This window comes from Canis aureus, chromosome 4 (genome assembly GCF_053574225.1).
Source record: "Canis aureus isolate CA01 chromosome 4, VMU_Caureus_v.1.0, whole genome shotgun sequence".
Lineage (NCBI taxonomy): Eukaryota > Metazoa > Chordata > Mammalia > Carnivora > Canidae > Canis > Canis aureus.
Window position 1 is genome coordinate 71,274,507 of NC_135614.1, and position 17,513 is coordinate 71,292,019.

Here is a 17,513-nt window from a genome sequence, read left to right on the forward strand (position 1 = left end):
TTTTCTGTATCCAGCTATTGTGCTCAATATTGGTTATTATGAATGTAGGCTTGGCACTAAAAGAACAAATACAACAACTTGAGGGCATAAGTTACTGTCACCAAACCAAAGGAGAATTTGCTGGATTCACAGCAAGTCAGTAAAGCGGACACTGAGCTTTTGCAGTTATGAAAAATAGGCTATTTATTGGTTTAGCACCACCCAGGAGAATGGGGAACTAATCTCTAAGTATCAAACTCCCTGATGGCTTGCACGTGAAGGTTTTTATGGGCAAAATTTGAGGCAGAAGTCTCCTGAGAAGGTGGACACCATTGATTGGGGGTCCATGAAGTCATGCTAGTAGGTGTTCTGGTGCTACTTCATCTGGTTCCCCAGGAGGTCTTCTCCATTCCCCAAAAACTTAGAATCTGAAGATTGTAAATATCAAATTTTTTAATTAAATAATTTAATACACATAATGACTTGTGATCAGAATAGCTGCTCAGCACAGGACAACTGGTAGGGCTACATTAAGTGGCAGTTATTGCTATAAAAAGGAAAGGAACAGTTTTATGCAGACGATGTGCCTTAATTGAGCCAAGGACATAATTGCTTTCAATTGAGCTTTATTTAAAATACAATAAGGTTTTCAGATTCCCTTGACACTCTAAAGGACTCAAGGATGTTTGGAGACCCCAGGTTGAGAATCCTATAGGTGGTGAAACCAGCCTAGAGGAGGTTCTTGCTTAATGTCATCAAGTAAGATTTAATAGTAAAGCCCAGATATTCAGGCTTTTTATAAATCTTTCCATTTATTGCCTTGCCTACTGCCTGAATGAATAAGAAATCAGGAAATAATGGATTACTCTCCTATTCCCTCACTAAATACATACCAGTAAGCAATATGGATTCTTCAGAGATTCGGGGCCTTCACAGAAAGATCAGGTTGGGTCTGAACCTTGGAAAACCAATCTCTTGGAAGGGATTTTTTTTAAAAGAAAGGGGAAAAAATACATTATTTTAAAATGTTAAAGGATAGCTAATCTGTTTCAATACTTAACTTTCTAAACACAATAATCTAAAGTAGCCTTATTCATTCCAGAGTAAAATACTGTTGGAGTCTTGTGTGCTCTCCCGAGGAATTCAGGAGATTCTTTGGGATAGCTTCTCCTTGTCATCACATTTTCCCCTCTAAATTTACCCACTTGGCAAGAAAGGCATTCTTGTTACTGTGGTCTTCTTTCCCCATAAACATTGAAAATTCGCAGGATAATTTGTTCAAATTACCAGGAGTGATTCCAACTGTATCCTCCACATTCACTGGCAACTTTGGAAGTGTTTTGCCTCAAAACAGGATTAAACCTTGTATTTAGTTGGATTGGGAAAAGGCCACACAAATTCCTTGGCAAAGAAGTCTCAGAACCAAACTGTTTTATTTCTCATTTTAAATGTATTATAAAATTGTTGTTGTTGTTCTTTTGTGGTTTGTTATTTCATTTAGAAATAACTTAAAGTGTCAGCAAGGTGACAATAAGCATTATTGAAGAATCTCATACTGTTTTAATTTATTAGGGATGCAAAGAGAAAATAGAAACCAACAAAAAAAAAAAAAGAGAGAGAGAGAGAGAGAGAGATATTTCCTCCTTTAAATGATTCAGAAATTTTAATACTAAGAAACTCTAATGGTCACCTAATTCAACTTATAGAGAAGATATTCAGCTAATATGGTCAAGGACTTGGCCAAGTTGTGGAAGGAAGAACTCTGAAGAGAAAACAAGGAAAACTGGGTATTAGTAACTGTAATAAGTGAGCACTGCTTTTCTCATTCATAAAATGAGAGAGAAAGGAAGATCTTGGAGAACATCTCCATTTATTCAACTCCAAGACTCCATTACTTTGGTGAGATTCTAGGCCATTCTTAGACCCCAAGACTCCTGATCTGCAGTGCAATGATATTTCTGCTAACTCATACCGTTACCTTCTCAGATTTGATCAAAGTAATCAAACTGGACTGACAACTGTTTCCGTAATCCATCTACATGTCTTCATTCATGATACCATGGTATAATTATTTACTACTTATAATTTTTAATAATTTACACACCTAGCACTTAAATTCACTTTATTCGTGAATTAAACATTAGACCGATTGTTTTCAAGTAACTACCAATGACCAGCACTATAAAAAATGCTAGGGAAAAATTCTTGATGATGACAAGATCTCTACCCTCAAGAAATATGTAATCTGTATGTGAATGGGTAAATATTATTCTCTCTCTCTGATAGATGAGGTAAGAGACACAAGGGGAGGTAAATGATTTGCCACGGTCACACAAAGAGAATGACGCAAGCTTTAATCTAGAACTGAGAGCTCCTGGCTGTTATTCACATGTTCTCATCACTAAATTCAAATAGACTTGCCTGATACATTTTTTTTCATAGCATCCACCCACTATCATATGTAATACAAAATAAAAACAATATTTAACTCTAACACAAAACTTTCACATAAACTGCAATTAAAACTGCTTCAAAACAATACAGTTCTGAGCTCAGACTAGAATAAAACTGGAACAAAAGACAGTGATATAAAAAAACCCACAGGTTCATAACTAAATTATTTAACTGCTATGAACATGCATTCTTAAGATTAAAAAAGAACAGTTTGGAGGCACCTGGGTGGTTCAGTCGATTGAACATCTGTCTGCCTTCAACTAAAGTAATGATTTCAGGGTCCTGGGATCAAGCCCCACATCAGGCTTCCTGCTCAGCAGAGAGTCTGCTTCTCCCTCTGCTTCTGCCTCCCATCTCCCACTCGTGCTTTCTCATTCGCTCGCTCTCTCTCTCTCTCTGTCTCTCAAATAAACAAATAAAATCTCAAAGAAAAAAGGAGAGAAAAATTTTTGGTGCAATCCCACCACCTCATTACTTATTTGTCCTAAACCATTCCCAGGAAAAATGACTAAAACTCTGATGAATTTGGAGATTCTGCTTATTTGAATCTTTTCACTTACCTCTTCTATTTTTGATAGTTTTCTGAATCATTGTGTGAGCCCAGTGCTCCAGGAGTGTTTAACTGAATCTCAAGAGCTCCTGCAAACAAGCCCCTTATAACTGTGAAGAGCTGGTATCTATAGCAAACCCTGTAAATAAAAGATCTTATCCTTTGTGAATAGGAAATATAACTTTATACTTGAAGATTATCTCAACAATTATAAATATTGAAATAATCATCTGAAGATTTATATACTGTCTATATCCATCAAACTTCTAGATACTGAAAACTTCTACAGTTTTCTGGATTACCCTGTTCACTTTTCTCATAAAACTTTTGCATAAAATTATAGGTCTACCTAATGTTATACACCCAATGTCATGACCAGGGAATATTTATTACAACCATGAATTATGCTATAGCAGCAATGTGGGTTCTTTATGAACTTAAACACAAACAATTCAAAAACAAAATATGCAAAGAACACTTTTCATCATCATTAAATGTCATGAAATAATTTTTCCAGTTTGTTATAACTGCTTATGAAATTTAAAAAGGAACAAAAACGAAACAAAACAAAAAAACACCATTGAATTCTTTGGTGTGAGATATATTCTATAATACTCTCAAACTAGATTTTTTTAAAAACCATGCCTGAGGGGCAGCCTGGGTGGCTCAGTGGTTTAGCACTGCCTTCGGCCTAGGGAGTGATCCTGGACACCTGGGATCGAGTCCCACGTCGGGCTCCCTGCATGGAACCTGCTTCTCCCTCTGTCTGTGTCTCTGCTTCTCTCTCTCTGTGTCTCTCATGAATAAATAAATAAAATCTTAAAAAAAAAATGCCTGAACAGCAATAATTGGCTAAAAATATCCAATTATACTGATTTATTTCCTGTATATCAGACTATGTCACATATTCTTAACAACAGGTAAAGTATTTTTATTGCTTTTTAAAAATTACAGTATGTTTTAAAATTCTATTCAAAATGCAGATGTTCCTGGCATTAGAGAATTGAGGAAATACTAATTCAAAGACAAGAATTTTCCATTTAGTTCAAAGTTGCCCTTTAGCTTTTATCCTACAATTATTTTATCTGAGATTTTAAAAAATATAAGAAAAGAAGTACCAAAACAACAGTGTTCTTATGAGACATTTTTGCCTGGAATATTTCAATGTCCCATGGAAACACTGCTTCCTATAGATTTTATTTCAATGAAAATAATTTTTTCTGGATGCTTTTAGATTTGTGTGCTTTGAAGTCTGTGGAAGTAGAAATATTTCTATTTTTTCTATAGCCTTGGTAAAATGAAAAGTATGATATAGCTTTGAGGCACCATTCATATCAAAATCCAGTTCAGTTACTTGAAATGACAGTAAACTCTCCTTCATCTTTCCTGTTTTCCTCTTCTTCTTATATTTTGGTCTCTCTCAAAGGAAGCCCATATTATAACTTCATTTCAGCTAATCCAAAAATGCTGCATTATCAAAATGTTCCACTTCAGCTAAATATCCCACAAGCCTAGCTTTGAGCCTTCAAGAAAAACCAAGGTGGCATGTCCTCAGGTAAAAGGAGAAATAGCCATAAGATGTTCTTTTCAAACCATCCATTACCATTAAGTTTGGTTCTCAGAGAATGCTCAGGGGTAAATGGCAAACACTAGAAGAGATTCTACGAGTTAAACTGAACAAACTCTGTGTATACACTATATGCACACATATTTCTCCTATTTTAAGATGAACTTCCATTCTCCCCAAAATAAAAGATGCTATTATTTATCAAGCTGTGTAGTATGAATTCTGCGCAAATTACTCTGGAACTACACTCTGTGATTCTCAATCTTCACTTTTCACATTCATTTAGGAACTTTTAATTTTTAAAGAAAGAAATTTATTTAAGAGAGAGAGTGGCGATTGGGTGCAGAGGGGGAGGAAGAGAGACACATGAGCAGACTCTGTGACAAGTGCAAAGCCCCATTTTGGCTTGATCTCATGACCCTGATGTCATGACCCTGAGATCATGACCTGAGCCAAAATCAAGAGTCGGTGCTTAACTGACTGTGCCATCCAGACACTCCCATTTAGGAGCTTTTAAAATTAGCAGAAGTCTTGATTTCATCCAGAGATTCATTCTCATTGGTTTGGGGTACAATCTGAGTATGGTTATTTTTTTCAAAGTTCAGGGGATGTGTGTCATTTACAGCCAGGATTAAGAACCAGTGACCCTGGGTAAAAATTACTTTGTTACATATTCACCCAACCCCAATATATATGTTGTGTATGTCACACTTAACCAAATATTTTCTACTGGAAAATTGATATCTCTAAAAAATATTAAAGCATTATTTGTTCAATTTTGTTTGAAAATTATGTCATGAAAACAATATTTCATAATAATTCTTCCATTATGTCAGTGGAAGATCATGACTTCCTTCTGAAACCAGAAATATGGTCCTTAGTGATAAGTGAGAACTGATTAAGTATGCACAAATATGCAAAGAATCACTGTATGTTAATTATAATTATGACATAGATCTCTGTATATTGATATTCATGAAATAATAGTAACTATAATACAGAGATTCAGATTACAGAATATTACATCACAATGCTAATAATTTTTTATGCAAATGATCTTTGGTTATATTTTTTGTTCCATGTTTGATGTTTAAAATTTATTAAAGTACTTTTAACAAAAGAAAAAGAAAGCAAGTAAGAAAACTCACAATTTGGGATAAAAGAGAAAGAACAAGAGAAACAAAAAGAAAAGTGAGCAAAAACTTGTGTGGATTACTTTGGGAGCATCAAGATTATAGCAGGTCTTGAAAGATGACTGTGTAAAAGCCTTGAGAAAAAATCAATTTCAATTTCCTCAGTGTGTTTGTAGCAAGCTGTATGATTTCCTCGTCAACAATAACACTGATAAAACCTTTTGAGAGTGTTAGAACTCTTAGAAGAAATGTGTATTATTGTTAGGTGTCTACAGTTTTTATAGTTTCATTATTTACAAAAGGAGATTCATAAATGATAGATTAGTTTACATAGTCTAGCCCTGCAAATGAAAAGTGCTGTAAAAATGTTTCTTGTTTAAGGATGTAAGAGCTTATCATATTGTAGGTTTTTTTAAACTAGACCATTCTTCCTAATATTTCTATGGCTTTCTTTCATCAATATAATGAGTATTTATTGAATATCAGCTAACTATCAATCTAAAAGTATGTTAAGTAACTAAAATAAAAATAAAAATAAATCAATAAAAACATATTGCAATTTGTATATCACCTCCCCACCCCCGCACACACACAAAAAAACATTTTAACAAATATAATTTAATTTTCTAACACTTAGAGAAAGGAGTGGGCAAATATCTATTTATTTATATAAATCCTGTCTTGTTTTAATATTACATTTATTATGAAAAGAGGTGAAAGATATATATTATCTTGGGTGTACAACCCATATACCGCAGCTCCCTTGGAGACCTGTGTGCAGGTGGACACGGCTGTCCCTCCTTCTCTGCACACTGACTTTCCTGGAAATGAAGAGTAGGCCTTGGTCTTTATGGAATACAGATCCAAGAATCCTGTATCCACAGAAGAAAGGATGTCTCTTCTTTGCCAAGAAGATTAATCCTAATATAAAATAGCAAATTCATAGTTCTGATTTTAAAATTGTTACAGCTACTCAAAGATGATCTCTATGAAAGCAGAAATATTGCCCATCTTATTTACTATACTATCCACTATATCACATCTAGCGGTAAAGTCCTTTCAACAAATGTTTGTTGTTAAGTAAGTGTATGAATAGAGTTTATAATTAGGAGATATATTGCATATCCCTACCAGATAAACTTTATCAATAATTGTTTAAAAGTGGTAAACATGTGTATCTATGTATTCTAACATAAGACTGTGTACTATAGTTAGAGGTGAGAAACAAGATGACATATGCCTTTAATAGGAGGTAATCATTAAATGTTAGTTTGTTTCCCCCTTTCTACTATATTACACTGCCTCTAATTTTATTTTATTTTATTTTATTTTAATTTATTTTTTATTGGTGTTCAATTTACCAACATACAGAATAACCCCCAGTGCCCGTCACCCATTCACTCCCACCCCCCGCCCTCCTCCCCTCTACCACCGCTAGTTCGTTTCCCAGTTAGCAGTCTTTACATTCTGTCTCCCTTTCTGATATTTCCCACACATTTCTTCTCCCTTCCCTTATATTCCCTTTCACTATTATTTATATTCCCCAAATGAATGAGAACATATAATGTTTGTCCTTCTCTGATTGACTTACTTCACTCAGCTGCCTCTGATTTTAAAATCACTAAATATATTTACAACTCCCATTAAAATAAACTATCCTATATATTTTAGGTTTCATGAAGGTTGGGGCAATATCCATTTTGATCTTTTTGTTTTGTTTTATTTCTCCAAGTCTTACCATGATATGCAATAAATATTTGCCAAATAAATAAATAAATGTGAACAAATGAATGAACAAATATCCCCGAAGTTATTGGACAATGTTATTGGAGAGTAATAAATAAATAAATAGTAAAAAATAGAAGTTACCATGTATGCTTATATCATTATCCCATTTTATCCTGCAGAAATGAAAGAATACTTTGGAATCATTTTTCTTTCAAAGCTATTACATGCGATCCTCTAATCAAGTCATTTTTAAATCATATTTTAATTTCTATAGGGCTCTACCGAAAATACAAAGGGGATACAAAGCTGTGATGAGCAAGTCTCTGGAAGTTTGGAATGCATTATAACAAAGACAGCACACACACGCACACACACACACACACAATCTAAGGTAAAGAAGATATAACTTTATAATGGTACTGACAAAAAGAACTTTCCAATTAGGAGGAGTCTTTGAAGAGATTTGAACCAGATCGTGTAGATCTTGCCAATTTCAACAGTTAGAGATTGCACAGGGGAGGGAGAATATTCTCATAGCACGGCCATGCAAAGTAACGTAGGGTCTGATGAATAGACTAGTTGGACTGATGCAAAGAATTCACATAAGAGAGCTATGGAAGAAAAAGCTGGACAAGTTCAAATAAAATAACCAGTGGGGATCCTTGGTTACCCATTCAAGGAGACAAATTGTATTCACTGGAAGATGAGGAAACATGTTTGACAGGTTGAGGTTGGGCTGCCTCTACTGACCTGGCCATTTTGTACCTTCTCTGTCCTTATCTCCTATCAACCATCACCTGGTTTGCTCTACTCCAGCCATAATGACTTTCTTGCTCTTTGTCAAATACATCAAGACTTACCTGCCACAGGGCCTTTGTACTTGCTGCTTAGTGCATCGTTACTGCCATGCTCTTCCTCCAGATCTTTGTGTGGCTGGGTCCCTCATTTCATTCTTGCACAGTTCAGCATATTCCTCAAACAGGGATTCTGTCATTCTATACTTTTGTACTCTGCTTTGGTGGTCTTCATAGCATTGCCTAACATCTCTTTCTTACCCAAGGACACATACTTTTTTTGTTGTTTTTATTTCTTGGTCATTTGTCTCCTGCATAAGAAGTTGAAAAATAAACAATGCAGCATGGGTACTCCACCTCTGTCATGTTTATTCCAGAGCTTAGAACATGGGTAGAACAATAGGAATATTCAAGAAGTATTTATTAAATGAGTTAATAACATCTTAATAGATTAATTAACAAATAGCTAAAGAAGAATTTCAGGAAGATTGGCATACAGTATGGGAATCTATGACAACAATCCAAATAAGAGGTAATAGATTAGCTTGAAATGATTACCCATGGAGATTAAAAAAAAATGGAAAAGTTTGATTTGCCTCACTAGGCTCAGAGTCCTTATCTGTAAAACAAAGATTGTTTAACTAGAATTATGATTTCTCATTCCTTTCCAAAATGTTACTGCAAAATATGGAAGTAGCATCAGGAAACCTTGATATCAAAAATAGGGGATGGGAAAAGTTAAAGATGCCTCAAAATTCTACAATAGTGGATTGGAAAATGTTGACACTTGTCCACAGCTAGTGGTAGAAAGACTAAGAGGAGCCAGGGAGGGACATAATGAAGAAGGTTCATGGAGAAAGAGGCAGAAAAGCCACATTGTGGACCAGGTATAAGAAAAGGAGCCATTTCAAGAGAGAAAGGTGGTGGATAGAGTGACACCGGGGAGGATGGGGCCTGGGATGGTGCCAGGGAAGATTCCCTTTAAGAGGTCCTGGATGCCTTTGGAAAGAGACATCCAACTGAAAAATACAGACCCACAATTCTTAATAATAGAAAGCATAGTTGGACACCTGGGAGTCTCAGTGGTTGAGCATTGGCCTTCAGCTCAGGTTGTGATCCTGGGATCCTGGGATTGATTCCTTCATCAGGCTTCCCGCAGGGAGCCTGCTTCTCCCTCTGCCTATGTCTCTGTCTCTCTCTGTGTGTCTCAAATAAATAAAATCTAAAAAAAAAAAAACAAAAAACAAAAAAAAAACAGTCGTCTTCAGTGAAATGAATCCCAAATAGTCCCAGCTTTGAATATCCACCTTATCCTGCACTCAGTCAGTTCACACAAAGCTTTCCTCCTTCTCAGCTCATTGTCCTACCTTAGAAGTTATCACCTAATAAAATCCCTCATTGGAATTATGAGTATTCTAACCATGCATGACTTCTATCTTGCCCATCTCCAATCCACTCTCTAGAAAACTGCCAGAGAGATCTTTTTACATTTTTCCTTGAATCATATCATATCACCTGTTCAGAAGCCAGCTGCGGTTTCTCACTCACCTGTAAAATAAGAGATTCCTTGATCTGACCATGTCCCTCTCTAGCATGTTTTGTTCCATTCTCCTATACTCCCATACCCCCTACTTCCCATCACCCCATTCCTACAGCTCTAGCAACACTACTCTGTTTTATTTGCTGCATAAAAGTTACCACAAATTTAGAGGCTTGCAACCACACACATATATTGTCTCAAAATTCCTGTGGGCCAGGACTATAATCGTTCCTTAAATGGGCCCCCTGACTTCAGGTCTCACCAGGCCACAGTCAAGGGGTCAGCCAGGCTACATTTTTATCTATAGCATCAACTGGGAAAGAAACAATTTCCAATCTCATTTGTGCTGTTGGCAAAATCTATTTCCTTGCATCTAGAGTAAGATCCCTATTTTCTTGCTGGTTTTGGTATGAGAAATATTCTCAATTCCTAGAGGCCACCTCCAATTCTGTGCCACAAAGGCTCTCTCCAGAGGCTTTCTCGCAACATGCTGGTTTGCTTCCTCAAAGACAGCAACACAGAGAGAATCTCTGTCCTAGAGAGTCCCCAGGCCCTCTGTTACGAGTTTTTATCTAATTAAGTCAAGCCCATTTCAGGATAATTTCACTTTGATTAACTCAAATTAACTGATTTGGGACTTCAACTGCATCTAGAAATCTCTTCACCTTTGTCATATTCTGTTGGCTGAAAGTAAGCCATAGGTCTCCCTCACACTCAGGGAGAGGAGACTGCACAGGGCAGAAATATCAGGGTGGGGACTCAGCGTTCTGAGTCACCAGAGCCTTCTTCAGTACAATCTTTCCTAAGGTAGGAATTGTCTACACTGTTGCCTCGGCCTATTAGATTCTTCCTTTCACTCTTCACCTTAATTCCTAAACAGTTTTCAGAACTCAGTTTGCATATTATTTCTTCATTTTCCTTCCTGGACTATCCTGTAAATACCATATGCTACTTATTTATTTATTTATTTTACCATGGTATATATTACAAAAGCTTCATTGAGATGAAATTCACACATTATACAGTTCACCTATTTAAAGTATGCAATGGCACAGATTTTAGTACATTAACAGAGTTGTGTGATCATCATCTAATTTTAGGGTATTTTCATTACCCCGAAGGGAAATTCTGTACCCATCAGCAGCCATTACCAACCCTTATCCCCACAAGCTTTAGCCAAACACAAATCCACTTTCTGTCTCTATATATTTGCCCACTCTGCACACTCCATACAAGTTGAATCATACAGTATGTGGTCTTCGTAAGTGCCTCCTTTTTTTTTTTTTCTAAAGATCTATTTATTTATTCATGAGAGGCACAGACTGCAGAGACATAGGCAGAGGGAGAAGCAGGCTCCTCGCAGGGAGCAGGATGTGGGACTCGATCCCGGATCACCGGATCATGACCTGAGCCAAAGGAAGGCACCCAACTGCTGAGCCACCCAGGCATCCCGATAATTGGCTTTTTTCACTTATCATAATGTTTTGAAGGTTCATTCATGTTGTAGCATGTTATCACTACATCATTCTCACCTACCACATTCAATTTAAGTAACTTTTAATCATATAGCTATACCACATTTTGTTTATTTATCCAGCAATTGTAGACTTTTGGGTTGTTTCCAACTTGAGGTTACTATGACTAATGCTGTTGTGAATGTTCATGCACAAGTTTTTGTCTGAACATATGTTTTTAATTCTCTTGGGATACATCCCTAGGAGTGGAATGACTGAGTCATAAAGCAATTCTATTTTGAGAAACTGTCAAACCATTTTTCAAAGTGGCTATACTATTCCGCTCTGCAACTAGCCATGTATGGAGGGTTTCAACTTCTCCACCTGCTTGTCAACACTCCTTACTGTTCTTTTCCTTGGCGGGGGTTGGGGAAGGGAGCAGTCTACAGGTGAATTTTACCAAATATTTAAAAATTTTAGAAAAAATCATTTGACATAAACTTTCAGAAAATTGAGGAAGGAATACTTAATATATTTATGGGGCCCAAATTACTGATACCTAAACCAACTACGTATTAGACAAAAAAAAATTATAGAACAATATTTTTTATGAAAATGGATGCAAAACTAATAATAAAATATCAAATCAAATTCAACAATATATAAAGAATAGTGCATCATGACCAAATGGGGTTTACTGCAGAAATATACAGGTAGTTTAACATTTTGTGAAAACAAATGCAATTTGCTACATTAATAATTAAAATAGACAAATTATATCATTTCTAGAGACACAGGTAAAGACATTGTTAAAATTGAACCCCCATTCATGATAAAACTCTCAGCAAACTAAGAACAGAAGGAGACTTCTATCTGGTAAAGGACAGTATAAAATACAGTAATATTGTCCTTGAGCATGAGACACTGAACCCAATCCTGCTAAGATTGAGAACTAGACAAAAATATCCTTTCACTATTTTTATTCAACATTATACTGGAAGTTCTAGGCTCTAGGCTCATCCTTAGAAAAGAAAAGTATATATATATGGAAAGGAAGAAGGAAAATCATATTTACCCCCAGGCAACATGTCTGTATATTTCAAAGTTCCCACATCCCACCAACTACTAGGGCTAATAAAGTGAATTTAGCAAGATCACAATACACTGTCAGGAGATAATTCTTGCTGGGTCTCTCATGTTTCTGCCTGACTGTCACAGGGCATGTGGAGGGTGTCTGATTGATGACTCATACTCTGGGTTTTTGTGTTGGCCTCAGGAGGCTGGCTGGAACTTCTGTCTCTGTTTCTACTCATCTGTCTCCAGCGTAATATCCTTACGACCAGTGAAATCATCCTTGATCATCAGGGCTCAGACCTCTCTGCCACCTCCCCTTCTCACTAAGCTCGCCTTTCATCTTTTTTATAACAGCTCCCCTGGTGAGTGTAATGTGGCATCTCACTATAGCTTTGATTGGCATTTCCCTACTGACTAATGACACATCTTATCATGTACTTATCGGTCATTTGGTATATATTTTTGGGATAAGAGTCTATTCAAATTCTTTGCTTACCTTTTTTTTTTTTTTAAGATTTTATTTATTTATTAGAGACAGAGAGAGAGAGAGGTAGAGACACGGGCAGAGAGAGAAGCAGGCCCCATGCAGGGAGCCTGATGTGGGACTAGATCCCAGGTCTCCAGGATCATGCCCTGGGCTGAAGGCGGTGCTAAACCACTGAGCCACCGGACTGCCCATTTGCTTACTTTTAAATTGGACTACATGCCCGTACATTATTGAGTTGTCAGAGTTTTTTTGTTTTTTTGGTTTTGTTTTGTTTTGTTTTGTTTTTGTATATAGCCTGGCTACAAGTGTCTTATCAGACATGATTTATAAATGTCTCCTCCCATTCTATAGGCTGTCTGTCTCTTCATTTCTTGTGGGTATCATTTGTAGCACAAAAGTGTTTTATTTTGAAGAAGTCCACTTATCTATTTTTTCTTTCAGGTCTTGTGCTTTTGGTGTGTTATCAAAAAAAACCATTGCCTACCTGAAGGTCGCTAGGGTTTATTCCTGTTTTCTTCTAAGAGCTTTCTAGATTAGTTCTTACATTTAGGTCAATGATCCATTTTGAGCGCATTTTTGTAAATGGTGTGAGGAAGAGCTCCAATCTCACTCTTTTGCATGTGGACATTCCATTGTTCCCGCAAGTACCATGTGTTAAAAAGACTATTCTTTTGCCCTTTGAATTGTCTCAGCACTTTTGTTGAAAATAAATTTACCATGATATAAGAGTTTACTTCTGGACTCTAATTCTGTTCCGTTAAGCTCTATGTCTATTCTAGTGCCATACCATCCTGATGGCTATAGCTTTGTAATAAGTTTTAAAGCCAGGAAGTATGAGTCCTTCAACTTTGTTCTTCTTTTTCAAGATCGTTTTTGCCATTCTCAGTCTATATCCATTACTTTAAGCCTTTGAGAACACACCCTCCCAGCTTATATGGTTCCAGACTGAAAGGTCTTTTTTTAGTCCTTCCTCAAATGCCAGACCATTCATCCCTTTGTTTGGAAACATGTTGCATGCCTCCCCAAATTATCACTGACAGTAATCAACAGTGAGCACAGAAAGCGGCTGGAAATCAGGGACAGGATGGAAAACAAGGGACTGTTAAGAGAAAATGACAGATTTAGGTCACCAGAAAGTCTTTGAATAGGATGTTGTGGGAACAAAGTGACTGTCACAGTGAAAAATTAGATCATAAATCTTAGAATAAATTCTTAAAACAGTTTCCTTGTGTTTTTCTTTTCCTCATGTGGACTGGGTAGATTGTGTTGACTAAGTTAGTTCATTTTCTCAGACTCCTGCAAAATGAAATAAATCTGTGCTGTTTCTCATGTTCTCTTTGCAGATCCTGCCTTTTGGCCTTTTGTTGCTAAATGTTCATGAGATTTTTCATACCAGTTGGAAATTAAACAGTCCATGCTTTAATCATGCTCAAAAGAAAAAAACAAGTTAGTTTGGAGACACACATATCTAGGAGTTGCAGTAAAGTTACCCACATATGAAGCTTTTGAGATCACATGTCTATGTGCCAACTCTTTACATAGTCATATCAGACCCTTTCAGACGACCAGAGAAAGTGACTGCTTTCATTTCACAGAAGCAGAAACTGAAGGTCCAAGAGATAAATGGACTTGCCTACATAAATGAGGATGATAGGGAAAGAGCCAGTATCAAAGTGCAGTTTGTCAGCCTCCCTTGGGTCACTGTTACAGGTTGAACTGTGTCTTCCAAAAATATATATTGAAGTCCTAACCACTGGTGCCTGTGAATACAAACCTATTTAGGAATAGGGTCTTTTTAAATATAGTCAAGTTGAGTTCATTAGAGTGGGATTTAATTAAATATGACATGTCATTATGCGAAGAAATGTGCCATGTGACAACAGAGACAAAGATTGTCTGCAAGCCAATGAATGCCAGCGGTTGATGGGAACCATCAGAAGCTGAAAGAGGTAAGGAAATACTCTCCCCTACACACTTCAGTGGGAGCATGGTCCAACACCTTGATTTTGGACTTCTAGCCACTAGAATTCTGAGATAATGAATTTCTGTTGTGTGATGTCACCTAGTTTGTGGTACTGCATTATATCACACCTAGGAAATGAATACAGACACTATGAATTTCTTAACACAAGACTTTATAACAGGAAATAAGCCATCTCAGAGCCCCAAATGCTGCCTCACAATATAAGAAGTCTTGCTATTCAAACTCAATTCCACTGAACTGGGACAAATTCAATCTTGGCCAGTGACCATGGTATAAAATATTCTGCGTGAATACTGTCAATACTGAAAAGCTTCCTACATCATGATTCAGAGAAACCCCCCTTTTGCCCAACTCTGTCAGTTCAAAATTTCTTCCTCAAATTAATTTGCCTTCCATTTACATCCATTCATTAATAAAAGTTCTGTTTTTTGAGGGTACTCAGGATTGTCTAATTTCCCTTTCATATCACGATACTTTATACATTTAAAATCAGAGAGACAGGAACACCTGGGTGGCTCAGCGGTTGAGTGCCTGCCTTCGGCTCAGAGTGTGATCCTGGAGTCCTGGGATCAAGTCCTGCATCAGGATCCCTGCATGGAGCCTGCTTCTTTCTCCGTCCATGTCTCTGCCTCTCTGTGTGTCTCGCATGGATAAATAAATAAAATCTTTAAAAATATCGAGAGATAACATCCACAGCCCATTTTGTTCTGAGAATCTCAGATGTTCCTCATAGATCATGCTCCAAAACCATTCACCCATTCACCCACCCCTACTGGACAAGTGAATCAGTGTCCCTCTAAGTGCAGTACCCAGAACTGAATGCCAAATTTTCAACATTAAATGCTTAGAAGAGATAAAAACAGAGCCAGCTGTTTGCTCTCTAGACACCTGTTCTGAAACAAAAAAACTATTACTATAATAGCCCCAATTGTCTCTCAATGAGGTAAATCTTGACAAATAGAAGAACGGCTTATTCTAACATGCTGTCTACGGCCATACCACTCTGAATGCGTCTGAGCTCATAGGTCATGATGGATCCTCATAGGATAGGATTAATGGTCTCATGAAAAAAAAGGAAATGGAGATCTCCTGGGTGGTGCAGTTGGTTAAGTGGCCAACTCTTTGTTTCAGCACAGTTCATGATCTTGGGGTCCTGAAATTGAGCCCTGAGTTGGGCTCTTTGCTCAGCGGTGAGTCTGTTTGAGATTCTCTCGCCCTTTCCCTCTGCCCTTCCTGCTCATGCTGTCTCTCTAAAATAAACAAATAAATCTTTGGAGGAAAAAAAAAGGAAAAGAGCCCTCATTCTCTCTCTCTGAATTCATGGGCTCTGCAAAAATCAGGAAAAAGATAACTTGAGAAAAAGTGAAAGGAGCAATCATTTACTCATACAACCTTGACCAAGCTTTTGATCATCAATAAACCCTAACTCCCTCATCTCTAAATTGGAATTATTATATTATGATAGTTGGGAGAATACAATAAAGCATTTTATGTGAAGCAGAAAGCTTTCAAATGCATTCAAATAACATTATTTACCTCCTTAAGCATTGCATTTCACTGGCTATTACCACTAACCTTGAAGATCCACAATGTGATAAATTAAATAACAAATATGAAAAGGATTATTTATGGAATTATATTCCACTAAGAAAATTCTATATTGTAGGCTGTGGAGTGATATATTAAAAATTGTCTTTGTTACCTATTAACCAAATATTTCATTAAAAAAAAAAACCCTCATTTAACAAGTCAAGTGCCATGTGGGTATACTTTAGTCATGCCTTAAATATTCATAGGCAAGATGTTGTCTACCCAAGGAAAACACAGTTAAGGAAGCCTTGGGGAACAATAAAATTAAAAACAAAAATAGAAAACACCCTGCTCTGTATCCAGCAAAAGCAGGAAATGGGATATATAAAGGAAATAACCAAAATGGGAGCATGGAAGACACTTAAAGTACTTATATCAGATTAGAACCCACTAATTCAATGTGATCTGGATCAAGATGTGTTTATAGAACATTATAAGCAGCCAAAATATTAAGGTATTTGTGTATATTATTGTTATTTAATCATAATCAAATAAATACAAGTAAAGATAAATGCAGAAAGGCTAGGAAAGAGTAAAAGGAATGATTAAAGTTTTGGAAGATGATAAGTAGGAGGTGAACTATGACACATAAAAGTTATATAATCTGGTCAAAAGGAAAAAACAGCTAAGCATTTATTAATACTTGCTTATAAATATATAAAGAGTTTCTAAAAGTATGCCTGCTCTTTTTTTTTTTTTTTAATGTCTGCTCTTCCTTTGCTTTTCCTAAGATGTGAATAAAGGGGCTTAACCAATAACAATGTTTTAAGTATGTTGGTTTTCAAGCACGTGAGATAAGATGTAGAATTAGATTTACATCAGTCTTAAAAGGAAGGAGAAACCATTTCATGTCTTAGTATTGATGTTTCTCTAGGTACAAATCACAAATTCGACTGATGACAATTACAAATACATAATATTCTAGAAACTAGAATCCTATGGAAAAAAATTAATCACTCTTTAGGAAAAAATTACATATGGCCTAATCAGTTATGCAAAGAAACAGATAAGCACCATTCTGTTGGCAGTCCCTATGAGAATTTCTTTGATGGAGGAAGATATTTTAAAAAGTCATTGATAATCTTGGCCATGGTGGAGAAGGGCAGATGGTAAGGCACCTAAGAGTGCATGTAGTGACAGGGGCAAGAGTGGTTTGTGTGTTGCTTCTGAGGGAAAGGA

General features: G+C 36.4%; 1 long non-coding RNA gene across 2 annotated transcripts in view; it reads right to left on the reverse strand.

Annotated features, from left to right (window-relative positions):
• The window catches only part of LOC144311939 (uncharacterized), a 64,311-nt gene that overhangs the window by 40,567 nt on the left and 6,231 nt on the right, over positions 1-17,513 (reverse strand). The window contains exons 1-2 of one of the 2 annotated variants that reach the window (XR_013377413.1): positions 9,276-9,418; positions 8,272-8,516 (exon numbers count right to left, since the gene is read on the reverse strand). The exons of the other annotated variant lie outside the window; for it this stretch is intronic. This is a non-coding gene — a long non-coding RNA (uncharacterized LOC144311939). Of the gene's footprint in view, positions 1-8,271; positions 8,517-9,275; positions 9,419-17,513 lie in introns of those variants that run through there. 2 annotated transcript variants of the gene reach the window in all.